The sequence below is a fragment of the Hydractinia symbiolongicarpus genome, chromosome 11 (genome assembly GCF_029227915.1).
Source record: "Hydractinia symbiolongicarpus strain clone_291-10 chromosome 11, HSymV2.1, whole genome shotgun sequence".
Taxonomy (NCBI): domain Eukaryota; kingdom Metazoa; phylum Cnidaria; class Hydrozoa; order Anthoathecata; family Hydractiniidae; genus Hydractinia; species Hydractinia symbiolongicarpus.
In genome coordinates this window covers 18,728,013-18,751,021 of record NC_079885.1, presented here as the reverse complement: position 1 = coordinate 18,751,021, position 23,009 = coordinate 18,728,013, and the positions used below count along the sequence as shown (strand labels likewise).

The window sequence follows — 23,009 nt, the reverse complement described above, 5'->3', positions numbered from 1 at the left end:
GGACCGTGCTTACCAAGTCTCTGTGAGCGAGATGAGAGATAGGCCCGCGTATGGCCTCCTGCACGTTTTTTCATTTAGACTAGTGATCGTCCCGCCGAAGCGAGACAGTAGAAAAATCGTCTATATACTCATCGTTTTGGCCTTCTCCACGGAAATCTTTAGTAAAAGGCGAAAGATTTGTGCGTGAACTGAAGAAAGCCCAGAGTTGTCGTAAGTCGGCGCGACCTGTTGTGCCTTCGAGCCGACTTAACCTTTGCTTGTGGTGTGCCGCTTGCCAGTGTGTCCGTTCGTAGAGGACGCTTAAAAGGTGCTGCATCGTGAGGTGTAGACTTGACACAAGGACTTTCACCTTTCTGATCTACATCACCTAGTTGAGTGCGTTCGCGTGAATCACTAGGAAGTTGCGTTCGCTGTCTCGGAGAGTGTGGTCCCTGTAGGCAATACGTCGTACTAGTGGCTTGCGTTACATCTAGTTTGTTTCTACTGCAGTTCGACTCCTTTGGTTGTCTCTGAACTTTATTTCTTTCCTCGAGCCGATTTTGATTAGCTCGTATGTATTATTCTGCTAAAAAAAAAAAAAACTTGTGAGCGGGATACGGCCGAAAGGCCCTTGGCTCAACCCCTGCCGTCTGCGGCCTTCACTCTTCGCATTTGGAAAGCCATTGAGTGGACCGTGCTTACCAAGTCTCTGTGAGCGAGATGAGAGATAGGCCCGCGTATGGCCTCCTGCACGTTTTTTCATTTAGACTAGTGATCGTCACGCCGAAGCGAGACGGTAGAAAAATCGTCTATATACTCATCGTTTTGGCCTTCTCCACAGAAATCTTTAGTAAAAGGCGAAAGATTTGTGCGTGAACTTAAGAAAGCCCAGAGTTGTCGTAAGTCGGCGCGACCTGTTGTGCCTTCGAGCCGACTTAACCTTTGCTTGTGGTGTGCCGCTTGCCAGTGTGTCCGTTCGTAGAGGACGCTTAAAAGGTGCTGCATCGTGAGGTGTAGACTTGACACAAGGACTTTCACCTTTCTGATCTACATCACCTAGTTGAGTGCGTTCGCGTGAATCACTAGGAAGTTGCGTTCGCTGTCTCGGAGAGTGTGGTCCCTGTAGGCAATACGTCGTACTAGTGGCTTGCGTTACATCTAGTTTGTTTCTACTGCAGTTCGACTCCTTTGGTTGTCTCTGAACTTTATTTCTTTCCTCGAGCCAATTTTGATTAGCTCGTATGTATTATTCTGCTAAAAAAAAAAAAAACTTGTGAGCGGGATACGGCCGAAAGGCCCTTGGCTCAACCCCTGCCGTCTGCGGCCTTCACTCTTCGCATTTGGAAAGCCATTGAGTGGACCGTGCTTACCAAGTCTCTGTGAGCGAGATGAGAGATAGGCCCGCGTATGGCCTCCTGCACGTTTTTTCATTTAGACTAGTGATCGTCCCGCCGAAGCGAGACAGTAGAAAAATCGTCTATATACTCATCGTTTTGGCCTTCTCCACGGAAATCTTTAGTAAAAGGCGAAAGATTTGTGCGTGAACTGAAGAAAGCCCAGAGTTGTCGTAAGTCGGCGCGACCTGTTGTGCCTTCGAGCCGACTTAACCTTTGCTTGTGGTGTGCCGCTTGCCAGTGTGTCCGTTCGTAGAGGACGCTTAAAAGGTGCTGCATCGTGAGGTGTAGACTTGACACAAGGACTTTCACCTTTCTGATCTACATCACCTAGTTGAGTGCGTTCGCGTGAATCACTAGGAAGTTGCGTTCGCTGTCTCGGAGAGTGTGGTCCCTGTAGGCAATACGTCGTACTAGTGGCTTGCGTTACATCTAGTTTGTTTCTACTGCAGTTCGACTCCTTTGGTTGTCTCTGAACTTTATTTCTTTCCTCGAGCCGATTTTGATTAGCTCGTATGTATTATTCTGCTAAAAAAAAAAAAACTTGTGAGCGGGATACGGCCGAAAGGCCCTTGGCTCAACCCCTGCCGTCTGCGGCCTTCACTCTTCGCATTTGGAAAGCCATTGAGCGGACCGTGCTTACCAAGTCTCTGTGAGCGAGATGAGAGATAGGCCCGCGTATGGCCTCCTGCACGTTTTTTCATTTAGACTAGTGATCGTCCCGCCGAAGCGAGACGGTAGAAAAATCGTCTATACACTCATCGTTTTGGCCTTCTCCACGGAAATCTTTAGTAAAAGGCGAAAGATTTGTGCGTGAACTTAAGAAAGCCCAGAGTTGTCGTAAGTCGGCGCGACCTGTTGTGCCTTCGAGCCGACTTAACATTTGCTTGTGGTGTGCCGCTTGCCAGTGTGTCCGTTCGTAGAGGACGCTTAAAAGGTGCTGCATCGTGAGGTGTAGACTTGACACAAGGACTTTCACCTTTCTGATCTACATCACCTAGTTGAGTGCGTTCGCGTGAATCACTAGGAAGTTGCGTTCGCTGTCTCGGAGAGTGTGGTCCCTGTAGCCAATACGTCGTACTAGTGGCTTGCGTTACATCTAGTTTGTTTCTACTGCAGTTCGACTCCATTGGTTGTCTCTGAACTTTATTTCTTTCCTCGAGCCGATTTTGATTAGCTCGTATGTATTATTCTGCTAAAAAAAAAAAAACTTGTGGGCGGGATACGGCCGAAAGGCCCTTGGCTCAACCCCTGCCGTCTGCGGCCTTCACTCTTCGCATTTGGAAAGCCATTGAGTGGACCGTGCTTACCAAGTCTCTGTGAGCGAGATGAGAGATAGGCCCGCGTATGGCCTCCTGCACGTTTTTTCATTTAGACTAGTGATCGTCCCGCCGAAGCGAGACAGTAGAAAAATCGTCTATATACTCATCGTTTTGGCCTTCTCCACGGAAATCTTTAGTAAAAGGCGAAAGATTTGTGCGTGAACTGAAGAAAGCCCAGAGTTGTCGTAAGTCGGCGCGACCTGTTGTGCCTTCGAGCCGACTTAACCTTTGCTTGTGGTGTGCCGCTTGCCAGTGTGTCCGTTCGTATAGGACGCTTAAAAGGTGCTGCATCGTGAGGTGTAGACTTGACACAAGGACTTTCACCTTTCTGATCTACATCACCTAGTTGAGTGCGTTCGCGTGAATCACTAGGAAGTTGCGTTCGCTGTCTCGGAGAGTGTGGTCCCTGTAGGCAATACGTCGTACTAGTGGCTTGCGTTACATCTAGTTTGTTTCTACTGCAGTTCGACTCCTTTGGTTGTCTCTGAACTTTATTTCTTTCCTCGAGCCGATTTTGATTAGCTCGTATGTATTATTCTGCTAAAAAAAAAAAAAAACTTGTGAGCGGGATACGGCCGAAAGGCTCTTGGCTCAACCCCTGCCGTCTGCGGCCTTCACTCTTCGCATTTGGAAAGCCATTGAGTGGACCGTGCTTACCAAGTCTCTGTGAGCGAGATGAGAGATAGGCCCGCGTATGGCCTCCTGCACGTTTTTTCATTTAGACTAGTGATCGTCCCGCCGAAGCGAGACAGTAGAAAAATCGTCTATATACTCATCGTTTTGGCCTTCTCCACGGAAATCTTTAGTAAAAGGCGAAAGATTTGTGCGTGAACTGAAGAAAGCCCAGAGTTGTCGTAAGTCGGCGCGACCTGTTGTGCCTTCGAGCCGACTTAACCTTTGCTTGTGGTGTGCCGCTTGCCAGTGTGTCCGTTCGTAGAGGACGCTTAAAAGGTGCTGCATCGTGAGGTGTAGACTTGACACAAGGACTTTCACCTTTCTGATCTACATCACCTAGTTCAGTGCGTTCGCGTGAATCACTAGGAAGTTGCGTTCGCTGTCTCGGAGAGTGTGGTCCCTGTAGGCAATACGTCGTACTAGTGGCTTGCATTACATCTAGTTTGTTTCTACTGCAGTTCGACTCCTTTTATTGTCTCTGAACTTTATTTCTTTCCTCGAGCCGATTTTGATTAGCTCGTATGTATTATTCTGCTAAAAAAAAAAAACACTTGTGAGCGGGATACGGCCGAAAGGCTCTTGGCTCAACCCCTGCCGTCTGCGGCCTTCACTCTTCGCATTTGGAAAGCCATTGAGTGGACCGTGCTTACCAAGTCTCTGTGAGCGAGATGAGAGATAGGCCCGCGTATGGCCTCCTGCACGTTTTTTCATTTAGACTAGTGATCGTCCCGCCGAAGCGAGACAGTAGAAAAATCGTCTATATACTCATCGTTTTGGCCTTCTCCACGGAAATCTTTAGTAAAAGGCGAAAGATTTGTGCGTGAACTGAAGAAAGCCCAGAGTTGTCGTAAGTCGGCGCGACCTGTTGTGCCTTCGAGCCGACTTAACCTTTGCTTGTGGTGTGCCGCTTGCCAGTGTGTCCGTTCGTAGAGGACGCTTAAAAGGTGCTGCATCGTGAGGTGTAGACTTGACACAAGGACTTTCACCTTTCTGATCTACATCACCTAGTTGAGTGCGTTCGCGTGAATCACTAGGAAGTTGCGTTCGCTGTCTCGGAGAGTGTGGTCCCTGTAGGCAATACGTCGTACTAGTGGCTTGCGTTACATCTAGTTTGTTTCTACTGCAGTTCGACTCCTTTGGTTGTCTCTGAACTTTATTTCTTTCCTCGAGCCGATTTTGATTAGCTCGTATGTATTATTCTGCTAAAAAGAAAAAAAAACTTGTGAGCGGGATACGGCCGAAAAGCCCTTGGCTCAACCCCTGCCGTCTGCGGCCTTCACTCTTCGCATTTGGAAAGCCATTGAGTGGACCGTGCTTACCAAGTCTCTGTGAGCGAGATGAGAGATAGGCCCGCGTATGGCCTCCTGCACGTTTTTTCATTTAGACTAGTGATCGTCCCGCCGAAGCGAGACAGTAGAAAAATCGTCTATATACTCATCGTTTTGGCCTTCTCCACGGAAATCTTTAGTAAAAGGCGAAAGATTTGTGCGTGAACTGAAGAAAGCCCAGAGTTGTCGTAAGTCGGCGCGACCTGTTGTGCCTTCGAGCCGACTTAACCTTTGCTTGTGGTGTGCCGCTTGCCAGTGTGTCCGTTCGTAGAGGACGCTTAAAAGGTGCTGCATCGTGAGGTGTAGACTTGACACAAGGACTTTCACCTTTCTGATCTACATCACCTAGTTCAGTGCGTTCGCGTGAATCACTAGGAAGTTGCGTTCGCTGTCTCGGAGAGTGTGGTCCCTGTAGGCAATACGTCGTACTAGTGGCTTGCGTTACATCTAGTTTGTTTCTACTGCAGTTCGACTCCTTTGGTTGTCTCTGAACTTTATTTCTTTCCTCGAGCCGATTTTGATTAGCTCGTATGTATTATTCTGCTAAAAAAAGAAAAAAACTTGTGAGCGGGATACGGCCGAAAGGCCCTTGGCTCAACCCCTGCCGTCTGCGGCCTTCACTCTTCGCATTTGGAAAGCCATTGAGTGGACCGTGCTTACAAAGTCTCTGTGAGCGAGATGAGAGATAGGCCCGCGTATGGCCTCCTGCACGTTTTTTCATTTAGACTAGTGATCGTCCCGCCGAAGCGAGACAGTAGAAAAATCGTCTATATACTCATCGTTTTGGCCTTCTCCACGGAAATCTTTAGTAAAAGGCGAAAGATTTGTGCGTGAACTGAAGAAAGCCCAGAGTTGTCGTAAGTCGGCGCGACCTGTTGTGCCTTCGAGCCGACTTAACCTTTGCTTGTGGTGTGCCGCTTGCCAGTGTGTCCGTTCGTAGAGGACGCTTAAAAGGTGCTGCATCGTGAGGTGTAGACTTGACACAAGGACTTTCACCTTTCTGATCTACATCACCTAGTTGAGTGCGTTCGCGTGAATCACTAGGAAGTTGAGTTCGCTGTCTCGGAGAGTGTGGTCCCTGTAGGCAATACGTCGTACTAGTGGCTTGCGTTACATCTAGTTTGTTTCTACTGCAGTTCGACTCCTTTGGTTGTCTCTGAACTTTATTTCTTTCCTCGAGCCGATTTTGATTAGCTCGTATGTATTATTCTGCTAAAAAAAAAAAAAAACTTGTGAGCGGGATACGGCCGAAAGGCCCTTGGCTCAACCCCTGCCGTCTGCGGCCTTCACTCTTCGCATTTGGAAAGCCATTGAGTGGACCGTGCTTACCAAGTCTCTGTGAGCGAGATGAGAGATAGGCCCGCGTATGGCCTCCTGCACGTTTTTTCATTTAGACTAGTGATCGTCCCGCCGAAGCGAGACAGTAGAAAAATCGTCTATATACTCATCGTTTTGGCCTTTTCCACGGAAATCTTTAGTAAAAGGCGAAAGATTTGTGCGTGAACTGAAGAAAGCCCAGAGTTGTCGTAAGTCGGCGCGACCTGTTGTGCCTTCGAGCCGACTTAACCTTTGCTTGTGGTGTGCCGCTTGCCAGTGTGTCCGTTCGTGAGGACGCTTAAAAGGTGCTGCATCGTGAGGTGTAGACTTGACACAAGGACTTTCACCTTTCTGATCTACATCACCTAGTTGAGTGCGTTCGCGTGAATCACTAGGAAGTTGCGTTCGCTGTCTCGGAGAGTGTGGTCCCTGTAGGCAATACGTCGTACTAGTGGCTTGCGTTACATCTAGTTTGTTTCTACTGCAGTTCGACTCCTTTGGTTGTCTCTGAACTTTATTTCTTTCCTCGAGCCGATTTTGATTAGCTCGTATGTATTATTCTGCTAAAAAAAAAAAAAAACTTGTGAGCGGGATACGGCCGAAAGGCCCTTGGCTCAACCCCTGCCGTCTGCGGCCTTCACTCTTCGCATTTGGAAAGCCATTGAGTGGACCGTGCTTACCAAGTCTCTGTGAGCGAGATGAGAGATAGGCCCGCGTATGGCCTCCTGCACGTTTTTTCATTTAGACTAGTGATCGTCCCGCCGAAGCTAGACAGTAGAAAAATCGTCTATATACTCATCGTTTTGGCCTTCTCCACGGAAATCTTTAGTAAAAGGCGAAAGATTTGTGCGTGAACTGAAGAAAGCCCAGAGTTGTCGTAAGTCGGCGCGACCTGTTGTGCCTTCGAGCCGACTTAACCTTTGCTTGTGGTGTGCCGCTTGCCAGTGTGTCCGTTCGTAGAGGACGCTTAAAAGGTGCTGCATCGTGAGGTGTAGACTTGACACAAGGACTTTCACCTTTCTGATCTACATCACCTAGTTCAGTGCGTTCGCGTGAATCACTAGGAAGTTGCGTTCGCTGTGTCGGAGAGTGTGGTCCCTGTAAGCAATACGTCGTACTATTGGCTTGCGTTACATCTAGTTTGTTTCTACTGCAGTTCGACTCCTTTGGTTGTCTCTGAACTTTATTTCTTTCCTCGAGCCGATTTTGATTAGCTCGTATGTATTATTCTGCTAAAAAAAAAAAAAACTTGTGAGCGGGATACGGCCGAAAGGCCCTTGGCTCAACCCCTGCCGTCTGCGGCCTTCACTCTTCGCATTTGGAAAGCCATTGAGTGGACCGTGCTTACCAAGTCTCTGTGAGCGAGATGAGAGATAGGCCCGCGTATGGCCTCCTGCACGTTTTTTCATTTAGACTAGTGATCGTCCCGCCGAAGCGAGACAGTAGAAAAATCGTCTATATACTCATCGTTTTGGCCTTCTCCACGGAAATCTTTAGTAAAAGGCGAAAGATTTGTGCGTGAACTGAAGAAAGCCCAGAGTTGTCGTAAGTCGGCGCGACCTGTTGTGCCTTCGAGCCGACTTAACCTTTGCTTGTGGTGTGCCGCTTGCCAGTGTGTCCGTTCGTAGAGGACGCTTAAAAGGTGCTGCATCGTGAGGTGTAGACTTGACACAAGGACTTTCACCTTTCTGATCTACATCACCTAGTTCAGTGCGTTCGCGTGAATCACTAGGAAGTTGCGTTCGCTGTCTCGGAGAGTGTGGTCCCTGTAGGCAATACGTCGTACTAGTGGCTTGCGTTACATCTAGTTTGTTTCTACTGCTGTTCGACTCCTTTGGTTGTCTCTGAACTTTATTTCTTTCCTCGAGCCGATTTTGATTAGCTCGTATGTATTATTCTGCTAAAAAAAAAAAAAACTTGTGAGCGGGATACGGCCGAAAGGCCCTTGGCTCAACCCCTGCCGTCTGCGGCCTTCACTCTTCGCATTTGGAAAGCCATTGAGTGGACCGTGCTTACCAAGTCTCTGTGAGCGAGATGAGAGATAGGCCCGCGTATGGCCTCCTGCACGTTTTTTCATTTAGACTAGTGATCGTCCCGCCGAAGCGAGACAGTAGAAAAATCGTCTATATACTCATCGTTTTGGCCTTCTCCACGGAAATCTTTAGTAAAAGGCGAAAGATTTGTGCGTGAACTGAAGAAAGCCCAGAGTTGTCGTAAGTCGGCGCGACCTGTTGTGCCTTCGAGCCGACTTAACCTTTGCTTGTGGTGTGCCGCTTGCCAGTGTGTCCGTTCGTAGAGGACGCTTAAAAGGTGCTGCATCGTGAGGTGTAGACTTGACACAAGGACTTTCACCTTTCTGATCTACATCACCTAGTTGAGTGCGTTCGCGTGAATCACTAGGAAGTTGCGTTCGCTGTCTCGGAGAGTGTGGTCCCTGTAGGCAATACGTCGTACTAGTGGCTTGCGTTACATCTAGTTTGTTTCTACTGCAGTTCGACTCCTTTGGTTGTCTCTGAACTTTATTTCTTTCCTCGAGCCGATTTTGATTAGCTCGTATGTATTATTCTGCTAAAAAAAAAAAAAACTTGTGAGCGGGATACGGCCGAAAGGCCCTTGGCTCAACCCCTGCCGTCTGCGGCCTTCACTCTTCGCATTTGGAAAGCCATTGAGTGGACCGTGCTTACCAAGTCTCTGTGAGCGAGATGAGAGATAGGCCCGCGTATGGCCTCCTGCACGTTTTTTCATTTAGACTAGTGATCGTCCCGCCGAAGCGAGACAGTAGAAAAATCGTCTATATACTCATCGTTTTGGCCTTCTCCACGGAAATCTTTAGTAAAAGGCGAAAGATTTGTGCGTGAACTGAAGAAAGCCCAGAGTTGTCGTAAGTCGGCGCGACCTGTTGTGCCTTCGAGCCGACTTAACCTTTGCTTGTGGTGTGCCGCTTGCCAGTGTGTCCGTTCGTAGAGGACGCTTAAAAGGTGCTGCATCGTGAGGTGTAGACTTGACACAAGGACTTTCACCTTTCTGATCTACATCACCTAGTTGAGTGCGTTCGCGTGAATCACTAGGAAGTTGCGTTCGCTGTCTCGGAGAGTGTGGTCCCTGTAGGCAATACGTCGTACTAGTGGCTTGCGTTACATCTAGTTTGTTTCTACTGCAGTTCGACTCCTTTGGTTGTCTCTGAACTTTATTTCTTTCCTCGAGCCGATTTTGATTAGCTCGTATGTATTATTCTGCTAAAAAAAAAAAAAAACTTGTGAGCGGGATACGGCCGAAAGGCCCTTGGCTCAACCCCTGCCGTCTGCGGCCTTCACTCTTCGCATTTGGAAAGCCATTGAGTGGACCGTGCTTACCAAGTCTCTGTGAGCGAGATGAGAGATAGGCCCGCGTATGGCCTCCTGCACGTTTTTTCATTTAGACTAGTGATCGTCCCGCCGAAGCGAGACAGTAGAAAAATCGTCTATATACTCATCGTTTTGGCCTTCTCCACGGAAATCTTTAGTAAAAGGCGAAAGATTTGTGCGTGAACTGAAGAAAGCCCAGAGTTGTCGTAAGTCGGCGCGACCTGTTGTGCCTTCGAGCCGACTTAACCTTTGCTTGTGGTGTGCCGCTTGCCAGTGTGTCCGTTCGTAGAGGACGCTTAAAAGGTGCTGCATCGTGAGGTGTAGACTTGACACAAGGACTTTCACCTTTCTGATCTACATCACCTAGTTCAGTGCGTTCGCGTGAATCACTAGGAAGTTGCGTTCGCTGTCTCGGAGAGTGTGGTCCCTGTAAGCAATACGTCGTACTAGTGGCTTGCGTTACATCTAGTTTGTTTCTACTGCAGTTCGACTCCTTTGGTTGTCTCTGAACTTTATTTCTTTCCTCGAGCCGATTTTGATTAGCTCGTATGTATTATTCTGCTAAAAAAAAAAAACTTGTGAGCGGGATACGGCCGAAAGGCCCTTGGCTCAACCCCTGCCGTCTGCGGCCTTCACTCTTCGCATTTGGAAAGCCATTGAGTGGACCGTGCTTACCAAGTCTCTGTGAGCGAGATGAGAGATAGGCCCGCGTATGGCCTCCTGCACGTTTTTTCATTTAGACTAGTGATCGTCCCGCCGAAGCGAGACAGTAGAAAAATCGTCTATATACTCATCGTTTTGGCCTTCTCCACGGAAATCTTTAGTAAAAGGCGAAAGATTTGTGCGTGAACTGAAGAAAGCCCAGAGTTGTCGTAAGTCGGCGCGACCTGTTGTGCCTTCGAGCCGACTTAACCTTTGCTTGTGGTGTGCCGCTTGCCAGTGTGTCCGTTCGTAGAGGACGCTTAAAAGGTGCTGCATCGTGAGGTGTAGACTTGACACAAGGACTTTCACCTTTCTGATCTACATCACCTAGTTCAGTGCGTTCGCGTGAATCACTAGGAAGTTGCGTTCGCTGTCTCGGAGAGTGTGGTCCCTGTAGGCAATACGTCGTACTAGTGGCTTGCGTTACATCTAGTTTGTTTCTACTGCAGTTCGACTCCTTTGGTTGTCTCTGAACTTTATTTCTTTCCTCGAGCCGATTTTGATTAGCTCGTATGTATTATTCTGCTAAAAAAAAAAAAAACTTGTGAGCGGGATACGGCCGAAAGGCCCTTGGCTCAACCCCTGCCGTCTGCGGCCTTCACTCTTCGCATTTGGAAAGCCATTGAGTGGACCGTGCTTACCAAGTCTCTGTGAGCGAGATGAGAGATAGGCCCGCGTATGGCCTCCTGCACGTTTTTTCATTTAGACTAGTGATCGTCCCGCCGAAGCGAGACAGTAGAAAAATCGTCTATATACTCATCGTTTTGGCCTTCTCCACGGAAATCTTTAGTAAAAGGCGAAAGATTTGTGCGTGAACTGAAGAAAGCCCAGAGTTGTCGTAAGTCGGCGCGACCTGTTGTGCCTTCGAGCCGACTTAACCTTTGCTTGTGGTGTGCCGCTTGCCAGTGTGTCCGTTCGTAGAGGACGCTTAAAAGGTGCTGCATCGTGAGGTGTAGACTTGACACAAGGACTTTCACCTTTCTGATCTACATCACCTAGTTGAGTGCGTTCGCGTGAATCACTAGGAAGTTGCGTTCGCTGTCTCGGAGAGTGTGGTCCCTGTAGGCAATACGTCGTACTAGTGGCTTGCGTTACATCTAGTTTGTTTCTACTGCAGTTCGACTCCTTTGGTTGTCTCTGAACTTTATTTCTTTCCTCGAGCCGATTTTGATTAGCTCGTATGTATTATTCTGCTAAAAAAAAAAAAAACTTGTGAGCGGGATACGGCCGAAAGGCCCTTGGCTCAACCCCTGCCGTCTGCGGCCTTCACTCTTCGCATTTGGAAAGCCATTGAGTGGACCGTGCTTACCAAGTCTCTGTGAGCGAGATGAGAGATAGGCCCGCGTATGGCCTCCTGCACGTTTTTTCATTTAGACTAGTGATCGTCCCGCCGAAGCGAGACAGTAGAAAAATCGTCTATATACTCATCGTTTTGGCCTTCTCCACGGAAATCTTTAGTAAAAGGCGAAAGTTTTGTGCGTGAACTGAAGAAAGCCCAGAGTTGTCGTAAGTCGGCGCGACCTGTTGTGCCTTCGAGCCGACTTAACCTTTGCTTGTGGTGTGCCGCTTGCCAGTGTGTCCGTTCGTAGAGGACGCTTAAAAGGTGCTGCATCGTGAGGTGTAGACTTGACACAAGGACTTTCATCTTTCTGATCTACATCACCTAGTTGAGTGCGTTCGCGTGAATCACTAGGAAGTTGCGTTCGCTGTCTCGGAGAGTGTGGTCCCTGTAGGCAATACGTCGTACTAGTGGCTTGCGTTACATCTAGTTTGTTTCTACTGCAGTTCGACTCCTTTGGTTTTCTCTGAACTTTATTTCTTTCCTCGAGCCGATTTTGATTAGCTCGTATGTATTATTCTGCTAAAAAAAAAAAAACTTGTGAGCGGGATACGGCCGAAAGGCCCTTGGCTCAACCCCTGCCGTCTGCGGCCTTCACTCTTCGCATTTGGAAAGCCATTGAGTGGACCGTGCTTACCAAGTCTCTGTGAGCGAGATGAGAGATAGGCCCGCGTATGGCCTCCTGCACGTTTTTTCATTTAGACTAGTGATCGTCCCGCCGAAGCGAGACAGTAGAAAAATCGTCTATATACTCATCGTTTTGGCCTTCTCCACGGAAATCTTTAGTAAAAGGCGAAAGATTTGTGCGTGAATTGAAGAAAGCCCAGAGTTGTCGTAAGTCGGCGCGACCTGTTGTGCCTTCGAGCCGACTTAACCTTTGCTTGTGGTGTGCCGCTTGCCAGTGTGTCCGTTCGTAGAGGACGCTTAAAAGGTGCTGCATCGTGAGGTGTAGACTTGACACAAGGACTTTCACCTTTCTGATCTACATCACCTAGTTGAGTGCGTTCGCGTGAATCACTAGGAAGTTGCGTTCGCTGTCTCGGAGAGTGTGGTCCCTGTAGGCAATACGTCGTACTAGTGGCTTGCGTTACATCTAGTTTGTTTCTACTGCAGCTCGACTCCTTTGGTTGTCTCTGAACTTTATTTCTTTCCTCGAGCCGATTTTGATTAGCTCGTATGTATTATTGTGCTAAAAAAAAAAAAACTTGTGAGCGGGATACGGCCGAAAGGCCCTTGGCTCAACCCCTGCCGTCTGCGGCCTTCACTCTTCGCATTTGGAAAGCCATTGAGTGGACCGTGCTTACCAAGTCTCTGTGAGCGAGATGAGAGATAGGCCCGCGTATGGCCTCCTGCACGTTTTTTCATTTAGACTAGTGATCGTCCCGCCGAAGCGAGACAGTAGAAAAATCGTCTATATACTCATCGTTTTGGCCTTCTCCACGGAAATCTTTAGTAAAAGGCGAAAGATTTGTGCGTGAACTGAAGAAAGCCCAGAGTTGTCGTAAGTCGGCGCGACCTGTTGTGCCTTCGAGCCTACTTAACCTTTGCTTGTGGTGTGCCGCTTGCCAGTGTGTCCGTTCGTAGAGGACGCTTAAAAGGTGCTGCATCGTGAGGTGTAGACTTGACACAAGGACTTTCACCTTTCTGATCTACATCACCTAGTTGAGTGCGTTCGCGTGAATCACTAGGAAGTTGCGTTCGCTGTCTCGGAGAGTGTGGTCCCTGTAGGCAATACGTCGTACTAGTGGCTTGCGTTACATCTAGTTTGTTTCTACTGCAGTTCGACTCCTTTGGTTGTCTCTGAACTTTATTTCTTTCCTCGAGCCGATTTTGATTAGCTCGTATGTATTATTCTGCTAAAAAAAAAAAAAAACTTGTGAGCGGGATACGGCCGAAAGGCCCTTGGCTCAACCCCTGCCGTCTGCGGCCTTCACTCTTCGCATTTGGAAAGCCATTGAGTGGACCGTGCTTACCAAGTCTCTGTGAGCGAGATGAGAGATAGGCCTGCGTATGGCCTCCTGCACGTTTTTTCATTTAGACTAGTGATCGTCCCGCCGAAGCGAGACAGTAGAAAAATCGTCTATATACTCATCGTTTTGGCCTTCTCCACGGAAATCTTTAGTAAAAGGCGAAAGATTTGTGCGTGAACTGAAGAAAGCCCAGAGTTGTCGTAAGTCGGCGCGACCTGTTGTGCCTTCGAGCCGACTTAACCTTTGCTTGTGGTGTGCCGCTTGCCAGTGTGTCCGTTCGTAGAGGACGCTTAAAAGGTGCTGCATCGTGAGGTGTAGACTTGACACAAGGACTTTCACCTTTCTGATCTACATCACCTAGTTGAGTGCGTTCGCGTGAATCACTAGGAAGTTGCGTTCGCTGTCTCGGAGAGTGTGGTCCCTGTAGGCAATACGTCGTACTAGTGGCTTGCGTTACATCTAGTTTGTTTCTACTGCAGTTCGACTCCTTTGGTTGTCTCTGAACTTTATTTCTTTCCTCGAGCCGATTTTGATTAGCTCGTATGTATTATTCTGCTAAAAAAAAAAAAAAACTTGTGAGCGGGATACGGCCGAAAGGCCCTTGGCTCAACCCCTGCCGTCTGCGGCCTTCACTCTTCGCATTTGGAAAGCCATTGAGTGGACCGTGCTTACCAAGTCTCTGTGAGCGAGATGAGAGATAGGCCCGCGTATGGCCTCCTGCACGTTTTTTCATTTAGACTAGTGATCGTCCCGCCGAAGCGAGACAGTAGAAAAATCGTCTATATACTCATCGTTTTGGCCTTCTCCACGGAAATCTTTAGTAAAAGGCGAAAGATTTGTGCGTGAACTGAAGAAAGCCCAGAGTTGTCGTAAGTCGGCGCGACCTGTTGTGCCTTCGAGCCGACTTAACCTTTGCTTGTGGTGTGCCGCTTGCCAGTGTGTCCGTTCGTAGAGGACGCTTAAAAGGTGCTGCATCGTGAGGTGTAGACTTGACACAAGGACTTTCACCTTTCTGATCTACATCACCTAGTTGAGTGCGTTCGCGTGAATCACTAGGAAGTTGCGTTCGCTGTCTCGGAGAGTGTGGTCCCTGTAGGCAATACGTCGTACTAGTGGCTTGCGTTACATCTAGTTTGTTTCTACTGCAGTTCGACTCCTTTGGTTGTCTCTGAACTTTATTTCTTTCCTCGAGCCGATTTTGATTAGCTCGTATGTATTATTCTGCTAAAAAAAAAAAAACTTGTGAGCGGGATACGGCCGAAAGGCCCTTGGCTCAACCCCTGCCGTCTGCGGCCTTCACTCTTCGCATTTGGAAAGCCATTGAGTGGACCGTGCTTACCAAGTCTCTGTGAGCGAGATGAGAGATAGGCCCGCGTATGGCCTCCTGCACGTTTTTTCATTTAGACTAGTGATCGTCCCGCCGAAGCGAGACAGTAGAAAAATCGTCTATATACTCATCGTTTTGGCCTTCTCCACGGAAATCTTTAGTAAAAGGCGAAAGATTTGTGCGTGAACTGAAGAAAGCCCAGAGTTGTCGTAAGTCGGCGCGACCTGTTGTGCCTTCGAGCCGACTTAACCTTTGCTTGTGGTGTGCCGCTTGCCAGTGTGTCCGTTCGTAGAGGACGCTTAAAAGGTGCTGCATCGTGAGGTGTAGACTTGACACAAGGACTTTCACCTTTCTGATCTACATCACCTAGTTGAGTGCGTTCGCGTGAATCACTAGGAAGTTGCGTTCGCTGTCTCGGAGAGTGTGGTCCCTGTAGGCAATACGTCGTACTAGTGGCTTGCGTTACATCTAGTTTGTTTCTACTGCAGTTCGACTCCTTTGGTTGTCTCTGAACTTTATTTCTTTCCTCGAGCCGATTTTGATTAGCTCGTATGTATTATTCTGCTAAAAAAAAAAAAAAACTTGTGAGCGGGATACGGCCGAAAGGCTCTTGGCTCAACCCCTGCCGTCTGCGGCCTTCACTCTTCGCATTTGGAAAGCCATTGAGTGGACCGTGCTTACCAAGTCTCTGTGAGCGAGATGAGAGATAGGCCCGCGTATGGCCTCCTGCACGTTTTTTCATTTAGACTAGTGATCGTCCCGCCGAAGCGAGACAGTAGAAAAATCGTCTATATACTCATCGTTTTGGCCTTCTCCACGGAAATCTTTAGTAAAAGGCGAAAGATTTGTGCGTGAACTGAAGAAAGCCCAGAGTTGTCGTAAGTCGGCGCGACCTGTTGTGCCTTCGAGCCGACTTAACCTTTGCTTGTGGTGTGCCGCTTGCCAGTGTGTCCGTTCGTAGAGGACGCTTAAAAGGTGCTGCATCGTGAGGTGTAGACTTGACACAAGGACTTTCACCTTTCTGATCTACATCACCTAGTTGAGTGCGTTCGCGTGAATCACTAGGAAGTTGCGTTCGCTGTCTCGGAGAGTGTGGTCCCTGTAGGCAATACGTCGTACTAGTGGCTTGCGTTACATCTAGTTTGTTTCTACTGCAGTTCGACTCCTTTGGTTGTCTCTGAACTTTATTTCTTTCCTCGAGCCGATTTTGATTAGCTCGTATGTATTATTCTGCTAAAAAAAAAAAAAACTTGTGAGCGGGATACGGCCGAAAGGCCCTTGGCTCAACCCCTGCCGTCTGCGGCCTTCACTCTTCGCATTTGGAAAGCCATTGAGTGGACCGTGCTTACCAAGTCTCTGTGAGCGAGATGAGAGATAGGCCCGCGTATGGCCTCCTGCACGTTTTTTCATTTAGACTAGTGATCGTCCCGCCGAAGCGAGACAGTAGAAAAATCGTCTATATACTCATCGTTTTGGACTTCTCCACGGAAATCTTTAGTAAAAGGCGAAAGATTTGTGCGTGAACTGAAGAAAGCCCAGAGTTGTCGTAAGTGGGCGCGACCTGTTGTGCCTTCGAGCCGACTTAACCTTTGCTTGTGGTGTGCCGCTTGCCATTGTGTCTGTTCGTAGAGGACGCTTAAAAGGTGCTGCATCGTGAGGTGTAGACTTGACACAAGGACTTTCACCTTTCTGATCTACATCACCTAGTTGAGTGCGTTCGCGTGAATCACTAGGAAGTTGCGTTCGCTGTCTCGGAGAGTGTGGTCCCTGTAGGCAATACGTCGTACTAGTGGCTTGCGTTACATCTAGTTTGTTTCTACTGCAGCTCGACTCCTTTGGTTGTCTCTGAACTTTATTTATTTCCTCGAGCCGATTTTGATTAGCTCGTATGTATTATTCTGCTAAAAAAAAAAAAAACTTGTGAGCGGGATACGGCCGAAAGGCCCTTGGCTCAACCCCTGCCGTCTGCGGCCTTCACTCTTCGCATTTGGAAAGCCATTGAGTGGACCGTGCTTACCAAGTCTCTGTGAGCGAGATGAGAGATAGGCCCGCGTATGGCCTCCTGCACGTTTTTTCATTTAGACTAGTGATCGTCCCGCCGAAGCGAGACAGTAGAAAAATCGTCTATATACTCATCGTTTTGGCCTTCTCCACGGAAATCTTTAGTAAAAGGCGAAAGATTTGTGCGTGAACTGAAGAAAGCCCAGAGTTGTCGTAAGTCGGCGCGACCTGTTGTGCCTTCGAGCCTACTTAACCTTTGCTTGTGGTGTGCCGCTTGCCAGTGTGTCCGTTCGTAGAGGACGCTTAAAAGGTGCTGCATCGTGAGGTGTAGACTTGACACAAGGACTTTCACCTTTCTGATCTACATCACCTAGTTCAGTGCGTTCGCGTGAATCACTAGGAAGTTGCGTTCGCTGTCTCGGAGAGTGTGGTCCCTGTAGGCAATACGTCGTACTAGTGGCTTGCGTTACATCTAGTTTGTTTCTACTGCAGTTCGACTCCTTTGGTTGTCTCTGAACTTTATTTCTTTCCTCGAGCCGATTTTGATTAGCTCGTATGTATTATTCTGCTAAAAAAAAAAAAAAACTTGTGAGCGGGATACGGCCGAAAGGCCCTTGGCTCAACCCCTGCCGTCTGCGGCCTTCACTCTTCGCATTTGGAAAGCCATTGAGTGGACCGTGCTTACCAAGTCTCTGTGAGCGAGATGAGAGATAGGCCTGCGTATGGCCTCCTGCACGTTTTTTCATTTAGACTAGTGATCGTCCCGCCGAAGCGAGACAGTAGAAAAATCGTCTATATACTCATCGTTTTGGCCTTCTCCACGGAAATCTTTAGTAAAAGGCGAAAGATTTGTGCGTGAACTGAAGAAAGCCCAGAGTTGTCGTAAGTCGGCGCGACCTGTTGTGCCTTCGAGCCGACTTAACCTTTGCTTGTGGTGTGCCGCTTGCCAGTGTGTCCGTTCGTAGAGGACGCTTAAAAGGTGCTGCATCGTGAGGTGTAGACTTGACACAAGGACTTTCACCTTTCTGATCTACATCACCTAGTTGAGTGCGTTCGCGTGAATCACTAGGAAGTTGCGTTCGCTGTCTCGGAGAGTGTGGTCCCTGTAGGCAATACGTCGTACTAGTGGCTTGCGTTACATCTAGTTTGTTTCTACTGCAGTTCGACTCCTTTGGTTGTCTCTGAACTTTATTTCTTTCCTCGAGCCGATTTTGATTAGCTCGTATGTATTATTCTGCTAAAAAAAAAAAAAAACTTGTGAGCGGGATACGGCCGAAAGGCTCTTGGCTCAACCCCTGCCGTCTGCGGCCTTCACTCTTCGCATTTGGAAAGCCATTGAGTGGACCGTGCTTACCAAGTCTCTGTGAGCGAGATGAGAGATAGGCCCGCGTATGGCCTCCTGCACGTTTTTTCATTTAGACTAGTGATCGTCCCGCCGAAGCGAGACAGTAGAAAAATCGTCTATATACTCATCGTTTTGGCCTTCTCCACGGAAATCTTTAGTAAAAGGCGAAAGATTTGTGCGTGAACTGAAGAAAGCCCAGAGTTGTCGTAAGTCGGCGCGACCTGTTGTGCCTTCGAGCCGACTTAACCTTTGCTTGTGGTGTGCCGCTTGCCAGTGTGTCCGTTCGTAGAGGACGCTTAAAAGGTGCTGCATCGTGAGGTGTAGACTTGACACAAGGACTTTCACCTTTCTGATCTACATCACCTAGTTGAGTGCGTTCGCGTGAATCACTAGGAAGTTGCGTTCGCTGTCTCGGAGAGTGTGGTCCCTGTAGGCAATACGTCGTACTAGTGGCTTGCGTTACATCTAGTTTGTTTCTACTGCAGTTCGACTCCTTTGGTTGTCTCTGAACTTTATTTCTTTCCTCGAGCCGATTTTGATTAGCTCGTATGTATTATTCTGCTAAAAAAAAAAAAAACTTGTGAGCGGGATACGGCCGAAAGGCCCTTGGCTCAACCCCTGCCGTCTGCGGCCTTCACTCTTCGCATTTGGAAAGCCATTGAGTGGACCGTGCTTACCAAGTCTCTGTGAGCGAGATGAGAGATAGGCCCGCGTATGGCCTCCTGCACGTTTTTTCATTTAGACTAGTGATCGTCCCGCCGAAGCGAGACAGTAGAAAAATCGTCTATATACTCATCGTTTTGGCCTTCTCCACGGAAATCTTTAGTAAAAGGCGAAAGATTTGTGCGTGAACTGAAGAAAGCCCAGAGTTGTCGTAAGTCGGCGCGACCTGTTGTGCCTTCGAGCCGACTTAACCTTTGCTTGTGGTGTGCCGCTTGCCAGTGTGTCCGTTCGTAGAGGACGCTTAAAAGGTGCTGCATCGTGAGGTGTAGACTTGACACAAGGACTTTCACCTTTCTGATCTACATCACCTAGTTGAGTGCGTTCGCGTGAATCACTAGGAAGTTGCGTTCGCTGTCTCGGAGAGTGTGGTCCCTGTAGGCAATACGTCGTACTAGTGGCTTGCGTTACATCTAGTTTGTTTCTACTGCAGTTCGACTCCTTTGGTTGTCTCTGAACTTTATTTCTTTCCTCGAGCCGATTTTGATTAGCTCGTATGTATTATTCTGCTAAAAAAAAAAAAAACTTGTGAGCGGGATACGGCCGAAAGGCCCTTGGCTCAACCCCTGCCGTCTGCGGCCTTCACTCTTCGCATTTGGAAAGCCATTGAGTGGACCGTGCTTACCAAGTCTCTGTGAGCGAGATGAGAGATAGGCCCGCGTATGGCCTCCTGCACGTTTTTTCATTTAGACTAGTGATCGTCCCGCCGAAGCGAGACAGTAGAAAAATCGTCTATATACTCATCGTTTTGGCCTTCTCCACGGAAATCTTTAGTAAAAGGCGAAAGATTTGTGCGTGAACTGAAGAAAGCCCAGAGTTGTCGTAAGTCGGCGCGACCTGTTGTGCCTTCGAGCCGACTTAACCTTTGCTTGTGGTGTGCCGCTTGCCAGTGTGTCCGTTCGTAGAGGACGCTTAAAAGGTGCTGCATCGTGAGGTGTAGACTTGACACAAGGACTTTCACCTTTCTGATCTACATCACCTAGTTGAGTGCGTTCGCGTGAATCACTAGGAAGTTGCGTTCGCTGTCTCGGAGAGTGTGGTCCCTGTAGGCAATACGTCGTACTAGTGGCTTGCGTTACATCTAGTTTGTTTCTACTGCAGTTCGACTCCTTTGGTTGTCTCTGAACTTTATTTCTTTCCTCGAGCCGATTTTGATTAGCTCGTATGTATTATTCTGCTAAAAAAAAAAAAAACTTGTGAGCGGGATACGGCCGAAAGGCCCTTGGCTCAACCCCTGCCGTCTGCGGCCTTCACTCTTCGCATTTGGAAAGCCATTGAGTGGACCGTGCTTACCAAGTCTCTGTGAGCGAGATGAGAGATAGGCCCGCGTATGGCCTCCTGCACGTTTTTTCATTTAGACTAGTGATCGTCCCGCCGAAGCGAGACAGTAGAAAAATCGTCTATATACTCATCGTTTTGGACTTCTCCACGGAAATCTTTAGTAAAAGGCGAAAGATTTGTGCGTGAACTGAAGAATGCCCAGAGTTGTCGTAAGTGGGCGCGACCTGTTGTGCCTTCGAGCCGACTTAACCTTTGCTTGTGGTGTGCCGCTTGCCAGTGTGTCTGTTCGTAGAGGACGCTTAAAAGGTGCTGCATCGTGAGGTGTAGACTTGACACAAGGACTTTCACCTTTCTGATCTACATCACCTAGTTGAGTGCGTTCGCGTGAATCACTAGGAAGTTGCGTTCGCTGTCTCGGAGAGTGTGGTCCCTGTAGGCAATACGTCGTACTAGTGGCTTGCGTTACATCTAGTTTGTTTCTACTGCAGTTCGACTCCTTTGGTTGTCTCTGAACTTTATTTCTTTCCTCGAGCCGATTTTGATTAGCTCGTATGTATTATTCTGCTAAAAAAAAAAAAAAACTTGTGAGCGGGATACGGCCGAAAGGCCCTTGGCTCAACCCCTGCCGTCTGCGGCCTTCACTCTTCGCATTTGGAAAGCCATTGAGTGGACCGTGCTTACCAAGTCTCTGTGAGCGAGATGAGAGATAGGCCCGAGTATGGCCTCCTGCACGTTTTTTCATTTAGACTAGTGATCGTCCCGCCGAAGCGAGACAGTAGAAAAATCGTCTATATACTCATCGTTTTGGCCTTCTCCACGGAAATCTTTAGTAAAAGGCGAAAGATTTGTGCGTGAACTGAAGAAAGCCCAGAGTTGTCGTAAGTCGGCGCGACCTGTTGTGCCTTCGAGCCGACTTAACCTTTGCTTGTGGTGTGCCGCTTGCCAGTGTGTCCGTTCGTAGAGGACGCTTAAAAGGTGCTGCATCGTGAGGTGTAGACTTGACACAAGGACTTTCACCTTTCTGATCTACATCACCTAGTTGAGTGCGTTCGCGTGAATCACTAGGAAGTTGCGTTCGCTGTCTCGGAGAGTGTGGTCCCTGTAGGCAATACGTCGTACTAGTGGCTTGCGTTACATCTAGTTTGTTTCTACTGCAGTTCGACTCCTTTGGTTGTCTCTGAACTTTATTTCTTTCCTCGAGCCGATTTTGATTAGCTCGTATGTATTATTCTGCTAAAAAAAAAAAAAAACTTGTGAGCGGGATACGGCCGAAAGGCCCTTGGCTCAACCCCTGCCGTCTGCGGCCTTCACTCTTCGCATTTGGAAAGCCATTGGGTCGACCGTGCTTACCAAGTCTCTGTGAGCGAGATGAGAGATAGGCCCGCGTATGGCCTCCTGCACGTTTTTTCATTTAGACTAGTGATCGTCCCGCCGAAGCGAGACAGTAGAAAAATCGTCTATATACTCATCGTTTTGGCCTTCTCCACGGAAATCTTTAGTAAAAGGCGAAAGATTTGTGCGTGAACTGAAGAAAGCCCAGAGTTGTCGTAAGTCGGCGCGACCTGTTGTGCCTTCGAGCCGACTTAACCTTTGCTTGTGGTGTGCCGCTTGCCAGTGTGTCCGTACGTAGAGGACGCTTAAAAGGTGCTGCATCGTGAGGTGTAGACTTGACACAAGGACTTTCACCTTTCTGATCTACATCACCTAGTTGAGTGCGTTCGCGTGAATCACTAGGAAGTTGCGTTCGCTGTCTCGGAGAGTGTGGTCCCTGTAGGCAATACGTCGTACTAGTGGCTTGCGTTACATCTAGTTTGTTTCTACTGCAGTTCGACTCCTTTGGTTGTCTCTGAACTTTATTTCTTTCCTCGAGCCGATTTTGATTAGCTCGTATGTATTATTCTGCTAAAAAAAAAAAAAAACTTGTGAGCGGGATACGGCCGAAAGGCCCTTGGCTCAACCCCTGCCGTCTGCGGCCTTCACTCTTCGCAATTGGAAAGCCATTGGGTGGACCGTGCTTACCAAGTCTCTGTGAGCGAGATGAGAGATAGGCCCGCGTATGGCCTCCTGCACGTTTTTTCATTTAGAGTAGTGATCGTCCCGCCGAAGCGAGACAGTAGAAAAATCGTCTATATACTCATCGTTTTGGCCTTCTCCACGGAAATCTTTAGTAAAAGGCGAAAGATTTGTGCGTGAACTGAAGAAAGCCCAGAGTTGTCGTAAGTCGGCGCGACCTGTTGTGCCTTCGAGCCGACTTAACCTTTGCTTGTGGTGTGCCGCTTGCCAGTGTGTCCGTTCGTAGAGGACGCTTAAAAGGTGCTGCATCGTGAGGTGTAGACTTGACACAAGGACTTTCACCTTTCTGATCTACATCACCTAGTTGAGTGCGTTCGCGTGAATCACTAGGAAGTTGCGTTCGCTGTCTCGGAGAGTGTGGTCCCTGTAGGCAATACGTCGTACTAGTGGCTTGCGTTACATCCAGTTTGTTTCTACTGCAGTTCGACTCCTTTGGTTGTCTCTGAACTTTATTTCTTTCCTCGAGCCGATTTTGATTAGCTCGTATGTATTATTCTGCTAAAAAAAAAAAAAAACTTGTGAGCGGGATACGGCCGAAAGGCCCTTGGCTCAACCCCTGCCGTCTGCGGCCTTCACTCTTCGCATTTGGAAAGCCATTGAGTGGACCGTGCTTACCAAGTCTCTGTGAGCGAGAGGAGAGATAGGCCCGCGTATGGCCTCCTGCACGTTTTTTCATTTAGACTAGTGATCGTCCCGCCGAAGCGAGACAGTAGAAAAATCGTCTATATACTCATCGTTTTGGCCTTCTCCACGGAAATCTTTAGTAAAAGGCGAAAGATTTGTGCGTGAACTGAAGAAAGCCCAGAGTTGTCGTAAGTCGGCGCGACCTTTTGTGCCTTCAAGCCGACTTAACCTTTGCTTGTGGTGTGCCGCTTGCCAGTGTGTCCGTTCG

At 48.4% G+C, this 23,009-nt stretch overlaps 35 non-coding genes across 35 annotated transcripts; all 35 read right to left on the bottom strand.

Annotated features, from left to right (window-relative positions):
- Positions 1 to 87: 87 nt before the first annotated feature.
- Positions 88 to 208, bottom strand: LOC130619579 (U5 spliceosomal RNA). The gene has a single exon (XR_008980318.1). It is a non-coding gene; the product is annotated as a U5 spliceosomal RNA (small nuclear RNA).
- A 547-nt stretch (positions 209 to 755) lies between these two features.
- Positions 756 to 876, bottom strand: LOC130619951 (U5 spliceosomal RNA). The gene has a single exon (XR_008980687.1). It is a non-coding gene; the product is annotated as a U5 spliceosomal RNA (small nuclear RNA).
- A 547-nt stretch (positions 877 to 1,423) lies between these two features.
- On the bottom strand, positions 1,424 to 1,544 carry LOC130619578 (U5 spliceosomal RNA). Its single transcript, XR_008980317.1, has one exon. It is a non-coding gene; the product is annotated as a U5 spliceosomal RNA (small nuclear RNA).
- A 546-nt stretch (positions 1,545 to 2,090) lies between these two features.
- On the bottom strand, positions 2,091 to 2,211 carry LOC130619916 (U5 spliceosomal RNA). The gene has a single exon (XR_008980652.1). It is a non-coding gene; the product is annotated as a U5 spliceosomal RNA (small nuclear RNA).
- Positions 2,212 to 2,757: 546 nt separating this feature from the next.
- Positions 2,758 to 2,878, bottom strand: LOC130619577 (U5 spliceosomal RNA). The gene has a single exon (XR_008980315.1). It is a non-coding gene; the product is annotated as a U5 spliceosomal RNA (small nuclear RNA).
- Positions 2,879 to 3,426: 548 nt separating this feature from the next.
- LOC130619576 (U5 spliceosomal RNA) lies at positions 3,427 to 3,547 on the bottom strand. Its single transcript, XR_008980314.1, has one exon. It is a non-coding gene; the product is annotated as a U5 spliceosomal RNA (small nuclear RNA).
- A 547-nt stretch (positions 3,548 to 4,094) lies between these two features.
- Positions 4,095 to 4,215, bottom strand: LOC130619574 (U5 spliceosomal RNA). Its single transcript, XR_008980312.1, has one exon. It is a non-coding gene; the product is annotated as a U5 spliceosomal RNA (small nuclear RNA).
- A 548-nt stretch (positions 4,216 to 4,763) lies between these two features.
- On the bottom strand, positions 4,764 to 4,884 carry LOC130619572 (U5 spliceosomal RNA). The gene has a single exon (XR_008980311.1). It is a non-coding gene; the product is annotated as a U5 spliceosomal RNA (small nuclear RNA).
- Positions 4,885 to 5,432: 548 nt separating this feature from the next.
- Positions 5,433 to 5,553, bottom strand: LOC130619571 (U5 spliceosomal RNA). Its single transcript, XR_008980310.1, has one exon. It is a non-coding gene; the product is annotated as a U5 spliceosomal RNA (small nuclear RNA).
- Positions 5,554 to 6,101: 548 nt separating this feature from the next.
- Positions 6,102 to 6,222, bottom strand: LOC130619784 (U5 spliceosomal RNA). The gene has a single exon (XR_008980522.1). It is a non-coding gene; the product is annotated as a U5 spliceosomal RNA (small nuclear RNA).
- A 547-nt stretch (positions 6,223 to 6,769) lies between these two features.
- On the bottom strand, positions 6,770 to 6,890 carry LOC130619791 (U5 spliceosomal RNA). Its single transcript, XR_008980530.1, has one exon. It is a non-coding gene; the product is annotated as a U5 spliceosomal RNA (small nuclear RNA).
- A 547-nt stretch (positions 6,891 to 7,437) lies between these two features.
- LOC130619570 (U5 spliceosomal RNA) lies at positions 7,438 to 7,558 on the bottom strand. The gene has a single exon (XR_008980309.1). It is a non-coding gene; the product is annotated as a U5 spliceosomal RNA (small nuclear RNA).
- A 547-nt stretch (positions 7,559 to 8,105) lies between these two features.
- Positions 8,106 to 8,226, bottom strand: LOC130619569 (U5 spliceosomal RNA). Its single transcript, XR_008980308.1, has one exon. It is a non-coding gene; the product is annotated as a U5 spliceosomal RNA (small nuclear RNA).
- A 547-nt stretch (positions 8,227 to 8,773) lies between these two features.
- Positions 8,774 to 8,894, bottom strand: LOC130619568 (U5 spliceosomal RNA). Its single transcript, XR_008980307.1, has one exon. It is a non-coding gene; the product is annotated as a U5 spliceosomal RNA (small nuclear RNA).
- Positions 8,895 to 9,442: 548 nt separating this feature from the next.
- On the bottom strand, positions 9,443 to 9,563 carry LOC130619566 (U5 spliceosomal RNA). Its single transcript, XR_008980306.1, has one exon. It is a non-coding gene; the product is annotated as a U5 spliceosomal RNA (small nuclear RNA).
- A 545-nt stretch (positions 9,564 to 10,108) lies between these two features.
- LOC130619565 (U5 spliceosomal RNA) lies at positions 10,109 to 10,229 on the bottom strand. The gene has a single exon (XR_008980304.1). It is a non-coding gene; the product is annotated as a U5 spliceosomal RNA (small nuclear RNA).
- Positions 10,230 to 10,776: 547 nt separating this feature from the next.
- Positions 10,777 to 10,897, bottom strand: LOC130619564 (U5 spliceosomal RNA). Its single transcript, XR_008980303.1, has one exon. It is a non-coding gene; the product is annotated as a U5 spliceosomal RNA (small nuclear RNA).
- A 547-nt stretch (positions 10,898 to 11,444) lies between these two features.
- LOC130619910 (U5 spliceosomal RNA) lies at positions 11,445 to 11,565 on the bottom strand. The gene has a single exon (XR_008980647.1). It is a non-coding gene; the product is annotated as a U5 spliceosomal RNA (small nuclear RNA).
- Positions 11,566 to 12,111: 546 nt separating this feature from the next.
- On the bottom strand, positions 12,112 to 12,232 carry LOC130618851 (U5 spliceosomal RNA). Its single transcript, XR_008979596.1, has one exon. It is a non-coding gene; the product is annotated as a U5 spliceosomal RNA (small nuclear RNA).
- A 546-nt stretch (positions 12,233 to 12,778) lies between these two features.
- On the bottom strand, positions 12,779 to 12,899 carry LOC130619563 (U5 spliceosomal RNA). The gene has a single exon (XR_008980302.1). It is a non-coding gene; the product is annotated as a U5 spliceosomal RNA (small nuclear RNA).
- A 548-nt stretch (positions 12,900 to 13,447) lies between these two features.
- On the bottom strand, positions 13,448 to 13,568 carry LOC130619560 (U5 spliceosomal RNA). Its single transcript, XR_008980300.1, has one exon. It is a non-coding gene; the product is annotated as a U5 spliceosomal RNA (small nuclear RNA).
- A 548-nt stretch (positions 13,569 to 14,116) lies between these two features.
- Positions 14,117 to 14,237, bottom strand: LOC130619559 (U5 spliceosomal RNA). Its single transcript, XR_008980299.1, has one exon. It is a non-coding gene; the product is annotated as a U5 spliceosomal RNA (small nuclear RNA).
- Positions 14,238 to 14,783: 546 nt separating this feature from the next.
- LOC130619558 (U5 spliceosomal RNA) lies at positions 14,784 to 14,904 on the bottom strand. The gene has a single exon (XR_008980298.1). It is a non-coding gene; the product is annotated as a U5 spliceosomal RNA (small nuclear RNA).
- A 548-nt stretch (positions 14,905 to 15,452) lies between these two features.
- LOC130619557 (U5 spliceosomal RNA) lies at positions 15,453 to 15,573 on the bottom strand. Its single transcript, XR_008980297.1, has one exon. It is a non-coding gene; the product is annotated as a U5 spliceosomal RNA (small nuclear RNA).
- A 547-nt stretch (positions 15,574 to 16,120) lies between these two features.
- On the bottom strand, positions 16,121 to 16,241 carry LOC130619802 (U5 spliceosomal RNA). The gene has a single exon (XR_008980541.1). It is a non-coding gene; the product is annotated as a U5 spliceosomal RNA (small nuclear RNA).
- Positions 16,242 to 16,788: 547 nt separating this feature from the next.
- LOC130619556 (U5 spliceosomal RNA) lies at positions 16,789 to 16,909 on the bottom strand. The gene has a single exon (XR_008980296.1). It is a non-coding gene; the product is annotated as a U5 spliceosomal RNA (small nuclear RNA).
- A 548-nt stretch (positions 16,910 to 17,457) lies between these two features.
- LOC130619555 (U5 spliceosomal RNA) lies at positions 17,458 to 17,578 on the bottom strand. The gene has a single exon (XR_008980295.1). It is a non-coding gene; the product is annotated as a U5 spliceosomal RNA (small nuclear RNA).
- A 548-nt stretch (positions 17,579 to 18,126) lies between these two features.
- Positions 18,127 to 18,247, bottom strand: LOC130619554 (U5 spliceosomal RNA). Its single transcript, XR_008980293.1, has one exon. It is a non-coding gene; the product is annotated as a U5 spliceosomal RNA (small nuclear RNA).
- A 547-nt stretch (positions 18,248 to 18,794) lies between these two features.
- LOC130619553 (U5 spliceosomal RNA) lies at positions 18,795 to 18,915 on the bottom strand. The gene has a single exon (XR_008980292.1). It is a non-coding gene; the product is annotated as a U5 spliceosomal RNA (small nuclear RNA).
- Positions 18,916 to 19,462: 547 nt separating this feature from the next.
- LOC130619552 (U5 spliceosomal RNA) lies at positions 19,463 to 19,583 on the bottom strand. Its single transcript, XR_008980291.1, has one exon. It is a non-coding gene; the product is annotated as a U5 spliceosomal RNA (small nuclear RNA).
- A 547-nt stretch (positions 19,584 to 20,130) lies between these two features.
- Positions 20,131 to 20,251, bottom strand: LOC130619920 (U5 spliceosomal RNA). The gene has a single exon (XR_008980657.1). It is a non-coding gene; the product is annotated as a U5 spliceosomal RNA (small nuclear RNA).
- Positions 20,252 to 20,799: 548 nt separating this feature from the next.
- Positions 20,800 to 20,920, bottom strand: LOC130619551 (U5 spliceosomal RNA). The gene has a single exon (XR_008980290.1). It is a non-coding gene; the product is annotated as a U5 spliceosomal RNA (small nuclear RNA).
- A 548-nt stretch (positions 20,921 to 21,468) lies between these two features.
- On the bottom strand, positions 21,469 to 21,589 carry LOC130619548 (U5 spliceosomal RNA). The gene has a single exon (XR_008980288.1). It is a non-coding gene; the product is annotated as a U5 spliceosomal RNA (small nuclear RNA).
- A 548-nt stretch (positions 21,590 to 22,137) lies between these two features.
- LOC130619547 (U5 spliceosomal RNA) lies at positions 22,138 to 22,258 on the bottom strand. Its single transcript, XR_008980287.1, has one exon. It is a non-coding gene; the product is annotated as a U5 spliceosomal RNA (small nuclear RNA).
- A 548-nt stretch (positions 22,259 to 22,806) lies between these two features.
- Positions 22,807 to 22,927, bottom strand: LOC130619546 (U5 spliceosomal RNA). The gene has a single exon (XR_008980286.1). It is a non-coding gene; the product is annotated as a U5 spliceosomal RNA (small nuclear RNA).
- Between the last annotated feature and the right edge of the window lie 82 nt (positions 22,928 to 23,009).